General features: G+C 38.9%; 1 protein-coding gene across 2 annotated transcripts in view; it reads left to right on the top strand.

Annotated features, from left to right (window-relative positions):
* The window catches only part of PLCB1 (phospholipase C beta 1), an 849858-nt gene that overhangs the window by 760539 nt on the left and 70543 nt on the right, over window positions 1–18776 (top strand). The window lies entirely within an intron of this gene.

The following is an 18776-nucleotide window of genomic DNA, read 5'->3' as shown; positions in this document are numbered from 1 at the left end:
CCTCCCAGCAGTGATGATCTTGTCCCTGTAGTGACCTTGTAATAAAGCTTGCATTGGAAGATGGGGTGTAGGAGGGGTGAGTAGATTTCCCCAGGAAGGTGTCAGGGAGACCTTGAAGATGTCTTCCTCATTGGGTTATCAATGTTTAGGCTGCCTTTAAAGTCATTTATTATAAGCATTGGATTGCTTTTTTGTTGCACTTGCTGGTCCTGGTATTTTTGAGTTATTGTGAAACATTTAATACCCCAGGTAGAGTACTGAATTCTCTCAGAATGACAGTGAATCACAGACAAATGACTTGGGTTTTGTCTTTCAAAACAAATGCAATAGAGACTTAAAGGTTACATTTTTGTCACTGTGCTCCATCAGACTTGTAATGGCTGGTTCGCAATTTGATCTCCCTTCAGAATGTGAGTGAGCTTCCTGCTTAGCAACAGTAATTATTTTCAAAAGAGAAAGAGGTTCCCACAATACCTGGACATTAAAAAATTATCTAATCACATCGTTAGTTTGACCCCTTTAGCTTCCCACATATAAAAAGGCAACATAAAAATAAGCCAGTTTCACACTTTCCATGGAAAAATAGATCTCATTGCTAAAATTTAAAACAATTACACTTTTTCTATTTGCAAAAGAGCAAAATTTTCTTCTTTTACAGCAGTATATGGAAAGTATATTTTGTACTGATAGCTTACAGTGAAGGGTATCGGATTCATGGTCTCCAAAGAAGATTTAACTTCAGGATCAGGGACCGGGCTTGACCTCTCAGAGCTTTTGTGTGGCAGAAGTTTTATTAGTGAAAGAGGACAGAGGAAGCTTCCAACACAGATGTCAGAGGGGGACGGAGAGTACCCTGTCACTGGTCTTAGCAAGGGAGTTCTATACTTTTTCTATTAGTTATTAACAATAAATCAAAAGAATGTCTCAAGTTTGTAAAGGTCTTACTAGATCTACTCCTACAATTTACATTTTAAGATGACAAGATTAGTCAAAAGGTTCTTAAGAAGGACTTCCCTGGTGGCTCAGATGGTAAAAGCTCTGCCTACAATGTGGGAGACCCAGGTTCGATCCCTGGGTTGGGAAGATCCCCTGGAGAGGGAAATGGCAACCCACTCCAATACTCTTGCCTGGAAAATCCCATGGACGGAGGAGCCTGGTAGGCTACAGTCCATGGGGTCGCGAAGAGTAGGACACTACTGAGCAACTTCACTTGCTTAAGGAGAAACATGTCCTCAAGCAGAATACATTGGTACAGAGTTTAAGGAAAAACATACCCTCGAGAGCAAGATGAGTTGTTTTGTTGTGTAATCATTAGCTCTTGGCTTAAAGAAAAAAAAAATGTCTATGTGACTAAGGTGAGTGAATGTAGAAAAAAAGTTTGTCCTTTTCTCTTCCTTGAGAGCCCCAGACCCCTTTTTCCTTGGACTTATCAACGTACCTAAGTCTCTCAGGACCAAGTTCAATATTTCCCTAAATGTCCCTTCTTCACCTTAAATGTATCTCCATTGATAAAGTTAAAAACAAAATGAATAATGAAAAGTAATAGTACCTAAAACTATCACACATTTGCTGGAAAGGAATGAGGTTTTTTTGCTATGAAATTGATCCCAAAAATATTCATCATATAAACACTTGAAATTTCACATCTTTTCATTTGTGAATGCAAACCTTCAGGAATAAAAAATATATTTCTTGTTATCAACTAATTATTTTTTTAACTCAGTTAACTATTTTTTAATAAATATAAATCACTAAATAGGGCAAGATTAAAAACAAAAAAGGATGTTTTCTCATTGTATGTATGTGTTAACTTTTAGGTAGAATTATAAAATGATCTATTTAAATAATAACAATAATAATAAAAACAAAAATAAGTAAATAAAATTAATTTCTGAAAATGACAATGATAAAGCTTTGGAAAACCATCAATTTGCATTAAGTGTCTGCTTTATGCCTATTTTAATAGGGAACACAAAAACCACAGTTCTTACACACTCTTAAAAAAAAAAAAAGAGCAATTCAAGGCCATAGAAGCACATTAACATTTTTTCCTGACACTTAAATAATAAAAACAAGAACAACCAGCATTTACTGAGCACTTACTATGTTGCCGACACCTTCAAAGTGTATCACATGTGTCATCTTATTCTTGCCATTATACAGTTGAGTAAAGTTTGGAAAGTTTAATTACTTTATTAAAGTCATACAAGAAGTGTCAAGCCTTGGAGACTCCATGTTTTGAATCTTTCAGCCTCCGCAGTGAATATCAGAAACTATGATTTTGTGATCTAGATGTCGGGGTGTGATATCACTTTCTAACATCTCGTGGACAGGCAAGCAATAAGGGCACACCATCTGTGCCTCAGTATACTCATCTGTAAAATGGAGAGACTCCCAGCCTCTCTGCTGCAGGAAGCAGGTCTCTGGGTGTTTAGAAGGGCCAGACACCAGTCACATGGAACAAAGCTTGTTTGCTGGTGGCACACCCCAGCATCTACAAATCACCACCAAATGTTGCCAGGGGTTCAGTCCCCAAATTGGTCACAACAGCAAGAGGAATTGGCAGGACATTAAGTTTCTCAAAATCACTTGTTATTAACAAATGTCTTGGAGAAGAACCTCTCCCAAGATTAGATGTTAGAAAACTTCCAGCCCAGTGAAAACAGGCCTCATCTCCAGGAAACCTGTGCTTGAGGTATGGGTAGCTGTTTTCTGTGTCTGATGCATCCAGTGGGAATGGTAGGGGGGGATTGTGGGAGGGAATCAGACATGGTGGGGCCTGCATGAGTACGTTCAAAGGATCCATGCTTGGTGAACGCCCTCCACCCCACTCCTTAAAGCACTGTTTGAGGTCAGACATCCTTACCTCCTCCCAATCTTGTCTTTCCTCCTCCTCCTCGCGCCTCCACTCACAGACACCCAGCTTGTGTGTGTCGATGCTGAGACCAACCAGAGACTGAGGGGGCTTGCTTCCCTTGAGAATACCTTTCATCTCATCTCTTCACACTGTCTCCTCTTAAATCCTCCTCTTTGCCCAGCTCTAGAAGAGCATCCTTATTAACTTACCTACTTCTCCCACTTGGAAAGTCACATCCTGGATTATGAGAAGGGAGTTGGGGTCCACACATGGCTCTGCTCTGTGGTCTATTTGTATTTGTTAAAGAATTATTTTTACAGCTTTCAGTTTTTCATTCAAATAATATTTCTACTCAGTCCTAGTATTTACCCTGAGATTACTAGGAAATCCAAAGCAACATCTTGGAAGAGCAGTATCTCCTTTCAGATTGTTTGGGTTGTCCAGAAAGTTCCCAAATGAACTTTTTGGTCAGTCTAATGTTTATGTCTGAGTTAAAACACAGAAAGGGGTTTCTCCAGAGCATAGGATGGGGGGCCCTGTTTTCCTTTTGCTCTGGAGTTAGAGTGAGGAGAACTGCTTTGGTCTAAATAATGAAAGACTTAAGCAAGAAAGAAAAGTTTCTGAGAGGTAGAATATCTAAATACCCAAAGAGATTCCCAAGGGTTATTCCGTGTCTTTTTGAGGATCTTTAAATGCGGCATCAAAGAGATTGTCTGAAACTTGTGTACCAACTGTGTGACTTTTTATGGTCTCCTTTAGTCCATGAAGAATACAGTTAATTAAACTCAGAAGTTTGCACTAAAATAATGAGATCCAGAGAATTCAAGGTGTTGGAGGACTCATTAAATAGGTTTGCATAAATATCGTGCTGAAAGATTTAATGAGTCCATAGGGTCAGTTATAGAACAATGGAGCATAGATGACCTAGAAAAAAGAAATTAGAATCAATACTGGGCTTCTGAGTTAACAGCTATAGATTGCTATATGAACACCTGAGAGAGAAATTCTATAATTATATCTTAATGCTGCATACGGGTGTTCTCATCCCAGGGAAAATGAAATTGCTTAGTTTTCATTTACTTGTCAGTAATAAAAATAAATGTTTATATGTGTGTTCATTTCTCTGGTCTCTAGGAACCATGAATGCTTAAGGGGCTACAACTATGTAAATAGCATCAATTTTTTTTCTTTTAATTCAATTATTTATTGAATGCTACTGCCTAGCAGGCACTGGGCTACGTGCTGGGAAATAAAATGATGTAATAAGATTGCAGCCTTAGCACACACACCCCCAGTGGCCCCACCACAAATTGCTTACAGTCTAGTGCAACCCTGTCCAATAGAACTGTCTGCAATGATGGAAATGTTCCATGCCTCAGAGTTCAGTGCAGTAGCCGCAGGTGTTAATTAATGTTTAAAATGTGATTAGTGTAACTGAGGAATTGAATGTTTAATTTTATTTAAATTTAATCATAAACAGCTCCATGCTGCTAGTGGCTAAATATGGACAGCCCAGAATGGTAACATGCTGAATCTGGATTTCTAATGTATAATCTACCTTTCTACAAAGGATTTGTGTTGGGACCAACCTCTTATTATCATCATTATAATAGAGCTGTTTATAGCGGAGGAAGGGCTGACTCTTCCTGGGGAAAGCTAGGAAAATTTCCCAGAGCTGGTAATCCCTGACCTACAGGATGAAGTCAGAGTTTATCCAGCAGAGGAGCAGATGGGAAGGAACTCCTCATGACATCATGAAAAAGCCTGCAGTGCAAGGATCATGCAACTGCTGTGGAGTTGCACATAATTTCATAATTTAATGTTGTATTACTTAGCTTAAGCTGTCCTCACAAAATATTTCCAACAGGGTGGCCTAAACAAGAGAAAATGATTTTCTCAGCATTCTGCAGTCTGAAGTCCAAGATCAAGGTACCAGTAGGGATGGCTTCTGTGAGGCCTCTTGGTCTCTCGTCTCCTTGTAGGCGGTGGCTTCTTGCTGTGTCCTTACCCAGCCTTTGACCTGCACTCGAGAGAGAGAGAAACTCTGTACATCTTCCTGTTTTTATAAGAACAGCGGTTCTGTCAGGTTAGGGCCCTGTCCTTATGACTTCATTTAACCTTCGTGGCTTCCCCTGTGGTTCAGACGGTAAAGCGTCTGCCTGCAATGCAGGAGACCCGCGTTCGATTCCTGGGTCGGGAAGATCCCCTGGTACAGGAAATGGCAACCCACTCCAGTATTCTTGCCTGAAAATTCCATGGACCGAGGAGCCTGGTGGGCTACAGTCCATTGGGTCACAAAGAGTTGGACTCAACTGAGCAACTTCACTTCACTTCACTTCACTTCACTTCACTTCCTCAGTGGCTCCATTTCTAAATACAGTCAGTGTGTCGGAGGCCTCAATATATGAATTTTGAGAGGACACAGTTCAGTTCATAAAACACATCATTCAAAAAACAAATATCTTTTTTCTGTTTTTTTTTTCCCCTGAGAGGAGATACATACCTCACACTCAGTTAATATATGTATGCAGAAAACTATCACCTACTGATCTAGCAAACCATGATTTTAATTCCTGTATTTTATTGGTCTATTAACATATAATATAGGGTTCTGTAAAATTAGCAAGTTAAAAAAAAAATCTAAAGCAAAGTTCCACCTCTCATAACTTGAATGCAATTAAATATTGCTTCAGTTCAGTTCAGTCTCTCAGTCATGTCCAACTCTGCAACCCCATGAACCACAGCACACCAGGCCTCCCTGTCCATCATCAACTCTTGGAGTCCACCCAAACCCATGTCCATTGAGTCGGTGATGCCATCCAACCATCTGTCGTCCCCTTCTCCTCCTGCCCTCAATCTTTCCCAGCATCAGGGTCTTTTCAAATGAGTCAGCTCTTTGCATCAGGTGGCCGAAGTATTGAAGTTTCAGCTTCAACATCAGTCCTCACAATGAACACTCAGAACTGATCTCCTTTAGGATGAACTGCTTAAGCAATATTGCTTAAGCAAATATTAATATTGATTTTCCTTTTTTTCTGAGGAAAAACTAGAGGTGAGCTAGAGTTGGTTATACTAGCTCACAGGAACTCATTTAAAAATTTTCCAGGGATTCTGTGAGCTGGTTGTTAAACACAAACACTATTAAAAAGTGAAAAGAAAAAGTGAAGTCGCTTAGTCATGTCTGACTCTTTGTGACCCCGTGGACTGTAGCCTACCAGGTTCCTCCATCCGTGGGGTTCTCCAGGCAAGAATACTGGAGTGGGTTGCCATTTCCTTCTCCAGGGGATCTTCCCAACCCAGGGATCAAACCCGGGTTTCCCACACACTTTAGCCTCTGAGCCACCAGGGAAAAAGTAAATTATATAAATTTAGAGTTAAACAAATCATACTAAAAACAAAGGGATCTATAAAGGAAAAGATTCTGAAAAAGAATATACATATACATATATATAAATCACTTTGCTGTACACCTAACATAATATTGTAAACTAACACATTGTTGTACTTCAATTTATAAAAAAGAGAAAAAAAGGAAAAGGAGAAAAAAACAAATAAATATCCCAAAGTCACCATTGCTAATTGGGTAAGACATTTCATTGTCGTATGTGCCCTGGAGTCAAGTGACATCTATGGTGGCTGTAGCGTCACCGCAAAGGACCCCTACCACACACCTCTTCCTAACTCGCAGTTCAGGAGCATCATGTTAGACACCTGAAATAGGCTACAGGGGGTATATTTACACCAAATCAACAAATGCTACAAATCAGGCTATTTTCCCCCAGGAGAAAGGCCTATTAATATTGACCAGCATACCACTGACACAAATCTTAACTGTTTATGGCATAAGTTTTTGTCAGAATTATGCAGAGTTCCTTTTGCAAACATTCTTACTCATCTTTTGTAAACTAAACTTTCTACTAAAATGTAATATTGATATTGTTGTTGGTGTTCAGTTGCTCAGTCGTGTCCAACCCTTTGCAACTCGACTGAAGCACACCAGGCTTCCCTGTCCTTCACCATCTCCCAGAGCTTGCTCAAACTCATATCTATTGAGTCGGTGATGCCATCCAACCATCTCATCCTCTGTCATCCCCTTCTCCTCCTGCCTTCAGTCTTTCTCAGCATCAGGCTCTTTTCTAATGAGTCAGCTCTTCACATCAGGTGGCCAAAGTATTGGAGCTTCAGCTTCAGCATCAGTCCTTCTGATGAATATTCAGGGTTGATTTCCTTTAGAATTGACTGATTTGGTCTCCTTGCTCTCTAAAGGACTCTGAAGCACTCAGTTTGAAAGCACTCAGCCTTCTTTATATATATTTATATATTACCTTTTAAAACCTTTTTTTCTATGTTTCCTCCACCGGAGTCAATGCTGCTTTCTGACCTGTGAACTCTCAGGCTCTGCACATATAAAAAAATTGGAGAGCGACAGTAAAGTCCCCTCAAAACTAATCCAAGCATTGACAACATTTTTCTAACCCACTTAGCAATGTCTTCCACTGGAAAACTGCCTCAGCTATAACGATATCCCCCCCACTGCTAATACTACCCCATAGTGAATACTAAGCCAACACTGGCCTTGTTCATTTTAAAGAGGCCATTTTTGTCTCTACTAACAATTTTAAGTAACAATAAATGAAATAAAATAGAAAACTACTGGGGTAAATAACAGCTTTCAGATGAAATTTTATTTTTTGTAGTAAACATTTCACTCCAATGTTACCCTTTTCTTCCAAGCCAGTAAGAAGTAGCTCAGACTTTGAAAATGAAATGTCACTTGGCACAATTCTCATTCAATCTTTTATTAAAACTAAAAGTAAGTCACACCTATGGCCTCTAAACTCTGCAGCCCAGGAGTTAAAAGTGGTTTGTCCGAGTCACGTGCCTACCCATGTCTTTCACTCCAAATTGACACCCCAGTACATCTTGTTTTCTGACTACAACCCTGTTCATTTACAATTTATTTTATCATCAGCATATTGTATGAGGCTATTATGAGGGTGATGAGAGAAGAAGGCATTCAAGCAGAAAAGATTAAGTGACTTGAAGTTTTCACTTCTTCAGATAACCTACATGTGCAAATGTTTGAGAATTGTGAATCTAGATTGAACTGAAGAATAGGATGGATAAGATCCTTGGCATAGAGAGGGAAAAGAGAAAATACCCTAGGACTTTGGTTCCAGACAACTCTTCATTTTAAGAAGTTTGGTAGAGGAGAAAAAGCCTGAAAGGGACAAAAAGGTACACCCTGTAAGTTGGGAAGGAAACCAAGAGAAATAAAAGGCCTCCCTAGGAAGGGAGGCACCCATAGTGTTTACAGAACTGAGTAGATGCTACTTCAGTGACCAGGTGTCACTTGAGTTTAGTGACCAGGTTATTGGTGCCCTGGGTTTGAGTGAGGGATCACAGGAAAGGTGGGAGCAAAGTGAAACAAGAGTGGGATGAGCTGGAGGCAAGGAACAGTAGACAGCTTGTCTAACCCTCTTCTCAAAGCCCAGACTTGAAGGAACCCAGAAATCTGGAATAGTAACGAGGGATGTCAGAAATCAAGGGAAGACACACTTGAGAAGAGATGAGTGAGCACATGTGACCTAGGATCCAGGCTAGTTTATCATGAGATTACTAAATAAATGACTTCCAGGGAAGTGGTTGGCAGGGTTATGTTTTCATCTGATGAATCAATATTCAGCAGAAGAAGGATATCTTAATGAGAGTGCAACATCAATTCAGTTCAGTTCTGTTCTGTTCAGTCACTCAGTCATGTCTGACTCTTTGAGACCCCATTGACTGCAGGATGCCAGTCTTCCCTGTCCATCACCAACTCCCAGAGTTTACTCAAACTCATGTCCATCAAGTTGGTGATGCCATCCAATCATCTCATCCTCTGTCATCCCCTTCTCCTCCCACCTTCAATCTTTCCTAGCATCAGAGTCTTTTCTATTGAGTCAGGTCTTCACATGAGGTGGCCAAAATATTGGAGTTTCAGCTTCAACATCAGTCCTTCCAATGAATATTCAGGACTGATCTCCTTTAGGATGAACTGGTTGTATTTCCTTGCAGTCCAGGGAACTCTCAAGAGTCTTCTCCAATACCACAGTTCAAAAGTAGCAATTCTTCTGTGCTCAGCTTTCTTTATAGTTCAACTCTTACATCCATACATGACTACTAGAAAACCAGAGCTTTGACTAGATGGACCTCTGTCAGCAAAGTAATGTCTCTGCTTTTTAATATGCTGTCTAGATTGGTCATAGCTTTTCTTCCAATGAGCAAGCATCTTTTAATTTCATGGCTGCAGTCACCATCTGCAGTGATTTTGGAGCCCCCAAAAGTAAAGTCTCTCACTTTCCATTGCTTCCCCATCTATTTGCTGTGAAATGATAGGACCAGATGCCAGCAAGGAAGAAGACCCTAATTAACAGGCCAGAAATCTTGGAAAAGAGAGATTTCAAGAGAGAAAGGAATTTCTCCAAATTCCTTTAGTTTCTTTTAATTCCAGGCCTGAAGGGCTAGAGCCTTACTAACCACCCACCCCAGGACTCAGGATATGACACAGGGAGAGGAGGGCCTGCCTTTTTCAACCCTAGGAATTGTAGGGAAGGAAAGGGCAGTGAGGATAGAGCAGGAGGTGAGATGTGTATGTACCTCTATGATTTCCTCTCTCTGGGCCAGCATCTGGAAGATTCTGGGCAAAGCTCCTGGCTCCTATATCATGTGTGCCTTGGAAGGACTGGGATGTCTCTGAATGCCCCAGTGATGGGAAATGGTGGTGGTGGGAGTGGCCGGTAGAAGCTTAAGAACAAGACAAAGCAGTTCCCCCAGGTCAGTTGGTCCAGACCATGGACTAAAGCAGCAGCCATCAATCAATCATCCCAAATGGGCAGTAGCCATTAGTCCATGGAGAAACCTAGAGCAGCCCCTTCACAGCAGAGACCTGTGGAATGTAAGGGAAGCCTAGTGGGTCTCAGCTACCACCAACTCTTCCCCCACTTTGAAGACCCATGATCTATAGAGATTTAACCACCATCTTGGAGAATTGAAAATAGGAAGAACATCTTGAAAGACTGCACTTTAGCTAAAGAGAGTGATACATGCAAGAAACATAAGACTAACCCTATAGGGAACTGGAATTTTGAAGCAACTCTAAGGAAACTGACATTTCCTTTAATAGAAGGCTAGCACAGTTCCTGGAGAAGGCAATGGCACACCACTTCAGTACTCTTGCCTGGAAAATCCCATGGATGGAGGAGCCTGGTAGGCTGCAGTCCATGGGGTCGCTAGGAGTCGGACACGACTGAGCGACTTCACTTTCACTTTTCACTCCCATGCATTGGAGAAGGAAATGGCAACCCACTCCAGTGTTCTTGCCTGGAGAATCCCAGGGATGGCGGAGCCTGGTGGGCTGCCTTCTCTGGGGTCGCACAGAGTCAGACACGACTGAAGCGACCTAGCAGCAGCAGCAGCAGCACAGTTCCTCTCACCGTCATTGGAAGAACAGCTCCTATACCTCCAGGGAGAGTGGTTTGGGGAGGTGCCTCCACTGTGACTTAAATGACAGCCACTTCACAGGCAGGGAGCTCAGGCACTGTGCTGTGCAGTGCCAGCCGCTCAGAGGCATTTGAAAAGGAATGGGCCACCTGGGAGTTTTCTAACCTGTTTGCAGGTTCCCTGGACACCATGTCCTCTCCTGACCCAGCACTTGCTGTGACACAGAGATGTTTGTAGTGAGGTGAATGACAGACAGTTTCATGAAGGTTAGGTCGCACAGGAACAAAAGGCATCCTTGCCTGGGTGGCGCCAGCTTTTCCCTGTTCTCGCCCATCAACTTCTCTACCAAATTGAAGTCTGCTCAAATGCTTCAGCAAGATTTTTAGTCAAAACCTTTTAAATGCTTATTTTTAGAAGAAGAAATAAATGTTTACTGTTTCGGGGCTGAAAATTATGCTCAATTCTGCTGAATTTAATTCTGAAGAAATTTATTTTTAATGCCCATTTCATATGTAAGAGCTCAGAATACCCTTCTGTTAAAAGCAGCTCTAATATTAGATATTCCTAATAGATTAATAAGATTGGCTCTTGACAGCCACTTCTCTGCTGTTATTTCAACGGGTTAACCCTGTAGATGCGTCCATAGGTGAAGGTGCCTCCCAGCAAGGGCGCAAAGCCAGCAAAGCTTTCCGTCTGGCCTGCCAGTCTCCTCTCCATGCTGACACAATCCCCAGGACTGTGGCTCAGCTGCAACTTTCAGAAATAATCACTTCTTTTTTTTAAAGCTTTGTACCTAAATATACAAAGTGTGTTGGCCAGAGTTTTATCATGATCATTTACATACTTACTATTCCTGCGTATTTAAATACTATTGGCAAACTAACATGGGTAAAAGCTATTATGTGAGATTTTATAAGAGCCCAAGATGAAGAATAAAGACACTTGGGATGGTCCTCAACGGCCTTCTATCATTGTGTTACCAGGATTCTGGCTTTCAGGAACATTCTCTCTAAGGATTAGAGCTAATTTAGTTGAAAAACTTAGGAATTGTTTATGGAGAACTATTTTATCATAGAGATTTCTAATCTAGGAATTATAGTACTCACATGTCAAGGAGTAAAATAGAAAATGCGTTTTCTTTTTAATATTTTTTTATCTCTTGAAACTGGAGGGCAGTGGATTTTAAAGCAGTCCATTTGTCCATCCATCCATGATGCATACTTATACATATATTTATTTATTTATTTAAATATGTTATATATATTTAAAATATTTTCTCTACATACATTGCATGTATTAATATATGTAAGCAGAAGCAGACTTACTCATTGTTTGGGTACATATCTCTAATCTAAAGAAGCCTGTGTTAGAACTTACTGACCTATTATCAGTGAAATTGTATTATAATACAATGAGGGTATGAGTGCCCCTAAATAACCTCTTACTCACTTTGGGTTTTGTACCGTGTGTATTACCTAGCTCTTAAATTGGTTAATCCATTGACTTTTTAAAAACATGTGTAAATGTTATTATACACATACTTCCACTATGACATCAGCAAACATGTTCTAAAATGAGCGCATCTTGCTGTGTCCTGCTACACAGCTGTATCTACCCTGATTATACCCAGGTATAATGCCCACTACTTGAAAAATCCAGCTCCCTTTGATTTCAGATCACGTTTCCCTTCTCTGTTGTGCAGACATCAGATAAATGTGATTTCTGCTCTATTTTGTTGTTTGTTCCATTCTTCTTCCTTCTGTGTTCTTTTCTTTATTCACTCTCAGCTGCTATTAATTTATACACAATTAAAAGGACAGAGAAGCACATTAATTGAAAAATTGATTACATGACCTTGAAGGCTTGCTTGCCGTGTCCAGGAACAGCATTTTCCCTGATTGATTTATCTGATTTATCTGCCCTGACTTAATAGAGGATTTTTCTACCAACCTGACAACATCTTGTGTTCAGACTCTGGTGTCATGCTCTGCTGTTCTCATTATTCATGGAAAAATGTGTTGATGGACTGTGGACAAGTTGAATTTATAATCATTCAAAGGTGAGATAACAGAGCTATTGCTAACTCTGGTGATCCTAAGGTAGAAAATTTTAGAAAATTACATAGACAGCAAGAAGTGCGAGGGGTTTTGAAATAAGCTGAGCTGGCACCTTCACTTAGCAGATGTAAAAAGAGGCCCAGAGGGTCCACTTACAGGGAGTGAAGGGACCAGGCCAGAAATCAGTCTCCTGCTTCCTTTGTCTTCCTGAGCCCACTCCTTTCTGCTCCCAATCACGTTGCATCTTAGCGAGTTATAGTGAGACCCAAGGAAAGAAATAAGACCTATACATTTTGAATATTAAATTATCTGTTGATCAGAGGACAGATGAAAACTTACATAAAAAATATTATTTTTTGCATCCAGACAGACAGACACTGGATGCAATTTAAATAGTAAAAGTCAACAACTTTCTTCTGTAGTAGCAATAATCATACACATGTATGTACATACATACAATAATCATGTAAAATACAAAACAGCAGAAGCCATAAGATATGGTTTTACATACATATTTATGTAAACTATGTATAATATTCTTAAGGAGGCTTGTATATTTCTGTGGGACAGATTCCTAGAAATGATATTTTAAGTGGTTTCTCATAAAATGATAGTGAAAAAAAATCGAAGAATACAAAGGAGGAGATAATGGTGTTTAGAAGATCAATATACAATTGGAAGGTAGAAGGCAAATAGAAGGGAGGTAACTGATTTTGTAGAAAAACAGAGGGAGAAAACAAAGCACCCAGAGCATAGGACCCCCTTGTAAGACGGAAACCAAAAAGAAAACCAAGGGAAGCAAATTATCAAAGAAATATGATAGGAAAAATTTTCACAATTGAAGGACATTAGTTACAGATTGAAGGACTCAACAATAAGAAAGGAAAAATCTATAGTAAGTTCCAAAGCTGGGAAGTTTTGGAGCACCAAAAACAGAGAAATTTCTGTTTCCAGAAAGAAAACTATAGGTCACAAGTTGAAAGTCAGAATGAGATCAGGCTTCTCTAAGAAAAAGTGGAAGTTTGGAGGGAGTGAAGCAAAGTCTCCATTAAGTGATTTAATGCAGAATTATATATCTGGGCATTTAGCAAGAGAGTAGAATTTTAAAATATGTTCAGACACCACCTATATATTTTTTAAAAGCAGAACAAACTCTGTATTTCTTTCTGTGTATATGTATAGATATGACTATGAAGAATAGATATAGAAGTTCTGGACATTTACACAGCAAACTTTTAAACTGTGGTTAACTTGAAGAAGGGGCTGAGATTGGAGAGGGTGGGCAGGGTGCTATATGCTCTCTCTATTATGTATTTGCATGCATTTCTTAAAATAATATATCTCTATATATTATGTGGTTATCAAAAATATTCTGAATTTTAATGTAAAAGACTCCGTTACTGGTAAAAGTTAGTTCTAAATAGACTGTTTGAAATTTTAAGCTTCTCTGTAAGTGTCCATCTGGGTCCACTTCTTTATAGTGCCCTTTTTCTCATTTTCTAGCTTTAAAAAAGCCGGTTTAGACTAAAAGGAGCCATGGTGGTTTCCAGATATCACTGCATTTCTGATAATAAGCCCTTCAAACTTGATTAGTTTTTAGTAGAATTACAGTGATTCTGAAGCAATCCTGAAGCCACCTGTTTTCCTCTGCCATATAAAAACCTACATCTGCTGTTGATAGGATCTAAAATGTAAAAACGTCCCAAAGCAAGTTGGAGAGTCCTGAGTTTCCAATGAAAACAAAGATTCTGTATTATTTTTAAAATATGTTTAAATAAGTCAGTGAATGGAAAAGAAATCAAGGAATGCTCAAAGAACATGCTCCTAGTGAAAGCAGGTACCCAGAGAGGTAGACAGAGCAGTAAAGCTGTCTTTCACCTTGAAGTTATCTGCCAGTTACTGAGCTTAGATTTTTCATGATGCATGAGGAATGGGAAAACAGGAAATGAAGCGAAAGTGGAAAGTCTAGTAATAGACTCACCACATAAACCTGGGACTGCAAGAAGCCACATAATCTCAGGGACGGCATGAATAAAGAAGCCGTCATCTCAAAGAACTGCAAGAAAATTGTTACTCGCACAACTAGGATTTTAAACAGAGGTAGAAAAAAATCCTTCCTGAGAATTTGTGATTAAAAGCTCTCCCTCATGTGAACTTGAAGCCTGAATTCAATTCACACCACCTGACAAATTCAGAATTTAGTGTAAATCTGTCTCATCTTGGAAATCCTCTGGTCTCCTGGCATAACTAATCAGTTTGTCTATAAAAGAGGCTGTTTTCAAAGCAGGCTTTAAGCTATTAAAGTTCCAAGAAATATCAACTCATCAAAGCAATTACAATGAATATAGAGCAAGTCCATGAGTGAGAACCACAGCAGAAACAGAAGACTGTAGAACAAGCCCTACAAAAACTTAGTATTTTGGTATTATGAGAACACGATGTTAAACAAGTACGTTTAAGACTGACAATACGAGTGAAGATCAGTCGACTGAAAACAATGATGTATGTTTGAAAACAAACTGAATTTCTATAATTGAATAGATAATTACATTTAAAATGTAATGCATCGTTCCAGCAATAGAGAGAAAAGTAGTCAATTTAAAAAGAGGTCTATAATATGACTCAGGAATATAGAAGAATGTCAAAGAGAAAATAAAATAGAGAGATTAAGAGGCATGAAAGATAGAGTGAGAAAAAGAGGTGAGCAAAAATGAGGATAGTAAAATATTCAAAATATGTTGTGGACAGAATTGATGAAAGACCCAAACTCATAGATTCAGAAATCCTAATCAAGAAGCATTTTAAACATTTCTATATCTAAATACTCTTGCCTGGAAAAGCCCATGGACAGAGGAGCCTGGTAGGCTGCAGTCCATGGGGTCGCTAGGAGTCAGACACAACTGAGTGACTTCACTTTCACTTTTCACTTTCATGCATTGGAGAAGGAAATGGCAGCCCACTCCAGTGTTCTTGCCTGGAGAATCCCAGGGACACGGGAGCCTGGTGGGCTGCCTTCTATGGGGTCACACAGAGTCGGACACGAACTAAAGTGACTTAGCAGCAGCAGCATATCTAAATACATCACATTGATATTTCAGAAGGAAAAGGAAAAAGTTTAAAATCTTAAAGGAAATAGCTTAAAAACAACTAAAGAGAAATGAAAATTAGATAATTGATTTCTTGGCAGTAACAATGGAAGAAAAAAAAAAACAGTGGGATGATATCATCAATGTGCTGAAGGAAAATATTTGCTAATCTAGCAATTTATATCTAGGGAAAGTATCACTTAAAGTGAAAGCAATAAATGCACCTTCAACCCAACTCAAGATGACTGTAGATGTTTGGGTGAGAGTGTGGCAGGAAGGGCTGTTTGCCACAAGAGGACCTTCTCTGAAGGAAATCATAAATCTATATCCTAGTTAGAGGAATTAAATAAGTATGTCTGCTAAATTTTTCCATTTATAAACATAAAAGATTTTCAGCTCAGCTTTTTTGTTATGTTACTGTTGTTGTTGTTATTTTTAGTTAGTTATTTTGTTTAATAAGAACATAGCTGAAGAATGAGGGCTAGGAAAGGAAAAGAAAAAATATACCAGGAAAATGCTAATCTAAAGAAACCTGTTTGGGATATACTTGTATCAAATAAAATGAATTTTAAGGCAAAAAGAAAGAGGGCTGTTATGTCATGGTAAAATTTTCAGTTCTCTAACAGACTATAACAATTTTAAACTTCTGTGCACAAAATAATGTGCACTCTTACAATGGATAAAGCAAAAACATTGGCAATATTGAATCTACGTCTCTAGTAGAAAATATTCATATTTCTTTTAGCAATCAATATTTCAAGCAGACCCGTCCAAAAATAACATTAAAATATACAAAATTCAGATAAAACAACACAATTGAAAACTTTAATAATGTTTTTATGTGCATGTACAACAAGACAAAACTCAAATCCAAGGGAAATTTCATACTTAAAATATTCCTCTTAGATAAAGATGCCCACTGTTATTCCCTTCTATCAAAGAAAAGGAAAAAAAAGTGGTATAGCAATTAGACATTATGTGAAGAAAAATATAATTTGCAATTGCTATGATTCTCTATTAAAAAGGATTTCCATAAAAATTATTTTAATCAATAAGAGTTTAGCAAATTTACTGTGTATAAAATCAATATACAAAAACCAGTTACATATCTGTAAGTAAGCAATAGGCAGCTAGCATAATTTTAAAATTTCTAATACTGTAGCAGATATACAGTACCCAATAATAATTTTAGCAACATGTATTAAAGATCATGGAAAAATATATAACACTCTGTTGAAAAACATCAAAGAAGACCTATTATAATATGCTAATGAATTAGAAGAGTCAATAGCATAAAAAATGGGTTCTTCCAAATTGATCTATAGATTAAAGGCAATGCCAAAAAAAAGTCCCCTCAACATTTGTAGAATTGGACAAACTGATTCCCAAATTTACATGGAGAAGCAAAAGCCCAGAAGTTGCTGAGTCTCCTAAAAGGAACAAAATATGAGTATAAAGACTTATCATACACAGTCATCATGAAAATATAGTAGTTAATATATTGGTGGAATTTGGCAAGTTTGAACATTGACACAATAGGTGGTCTATAAACAAATGTACTGAGATGTGAAAATGTGACTTATAATAAAATTGGCACTCAAAATTTTATCTAAGAAACTAAGGGTTTTTGAGAAATGCTGTCAGGGCTATTGGTTATTGATAAGCCAAAAAAAAAAAAAAATGGATCCTTACCTCACATCATACACAAAAATCAAGTCCAAATGCATTTAAGACTTAAATATGAAATATAAAACTATAAATTTTTAGAAGGTAACGGAGAGTATGTTTGTGAACTGGGGAAAGGGAAAGCTTTTTCTAACAATATCAAGAAAAAAGAGCAGGACATTAAAGGAAATATTGATAATTTGGCTTAAATTAAAAGATATTGTGTTCATCAAAATACTCTGGAAGGCTTCCCTGGTGACTTGGTGGTGAAAAATCCACCTGCCATTATAGGAGACATGGGCACTATCCCTGGTCTGTGATGATCTCACACGCCACAGAGCAAAACCAAGCCTGTGCACCACAACTATTGAGCCTGTGCTCCAGAGCCCAGGAACCACAGATACTGAGCCCAGCACCTCAGCTCCTGAAGCCCTAGAGTCCACACTCCACAAGAGAAGACTCTGCAGTGAGGAGCCCACACACCACAGCTAGGGAGTAGCCCCCACTGTCTGCAGTGAGAGAAAAGCCCACACAGCAACCAAGACCCAACAAAGCCGAAAATAAATAAGTAAAATTATGTATATGTATACATATATATATATATAAAACTCTTTAAAGAAAGTGGAAAAATGTAACAGCAACGCATATAACATCAAAAATTAATGTCCATAAGATATAGAAGATTTCTATAGGTTAAGAAAAAGTATGTCAATTATACTTCAAAAATAAATTATAAAATTAAAATATAATTACTATTGAAAAAATTATGACAATTATATCAGATCAGATCAGCCACTCAGTCATGTCCGACTCTTTGCAACCCCAGGAATCGCAGCACGCCAGGCCTCCCTGTCCATCACCAACTCCCGGAGTTCACTGAGACTCATGTCCATTGAGTCATTGATGCCATCCAGCCATCTCATCCTCTGTCGTCCCCTTCTCCTCTTGCCCCCAGTCCCTCCCAGCATCAGAGTCTTTTCCAATGAGTCAACTCTTCGCATCAGGTGGCCAAAGTACTGGAGTTTCAGCTTTAGCATCATTCCTTCCAAAGAAATCCCAGGGCTGATCTCCTTCAGAATGGACTGGTTGGATCTCCTTGCAGTCCAAGGGACTCTCAAGAGTCTTCTCCAACACCACAGTTCAAAAGCATCAATTCTTCGGCGCTCAGCCTTCTTCACAGTCCAACTCTCACATCCATACATGACCACAGGAAAAAACCATAGCCTTGACTAGACGGACCTTTGTTGGCAAAGTAATGTCTCTGCTTTTGAATATGCTATCTAGGTTGGTCATAACTTTCCTTCCAAGGAGTAAGCGTCTTTTAATTTCATGGCTGCAGTCACCATCTGCAGTGATTTCGGAGCCCAGAAAAATAAAGTCTGACACTGTTTCCACTGTTTCCCCATCTATTTCCCATGTAGTGATGGGACCAGTTGCCATGATCTTCATTTTCTGAATGTTGAGCTTTAAGCCAAGTTTTTCCCTCTCCACTTTCACTTTCATCAAGAGGCTTTTTAGTTCCTCTTCACTTTCTGCCATAAGGGTGGTGTCATCTGCATATCTGAGGTTATTGATATTTCTCCCGGCAATCTTGATTCCAGCTTGTGCTTACTTCAAAATTTAAAAATA

Source organism: Bubalus bubalis, chromosome 14 (genome assembly GCF_019923935.1).
Source record: "Bubalus bubalis isolate 160015118507 breed Murrah chromosome 14, NDDB_SH_1, whole genome shotgun sequence".
Lineage (NCBI taxonomy): Eukaryota > Metazoa > Chordata > Mammalia > Artiodactyla > Bovidae > Bubalus > Bubalus bubalis.
This window is presented reverse-complemented; position numbering and strand designations above follow the sequence as displayed.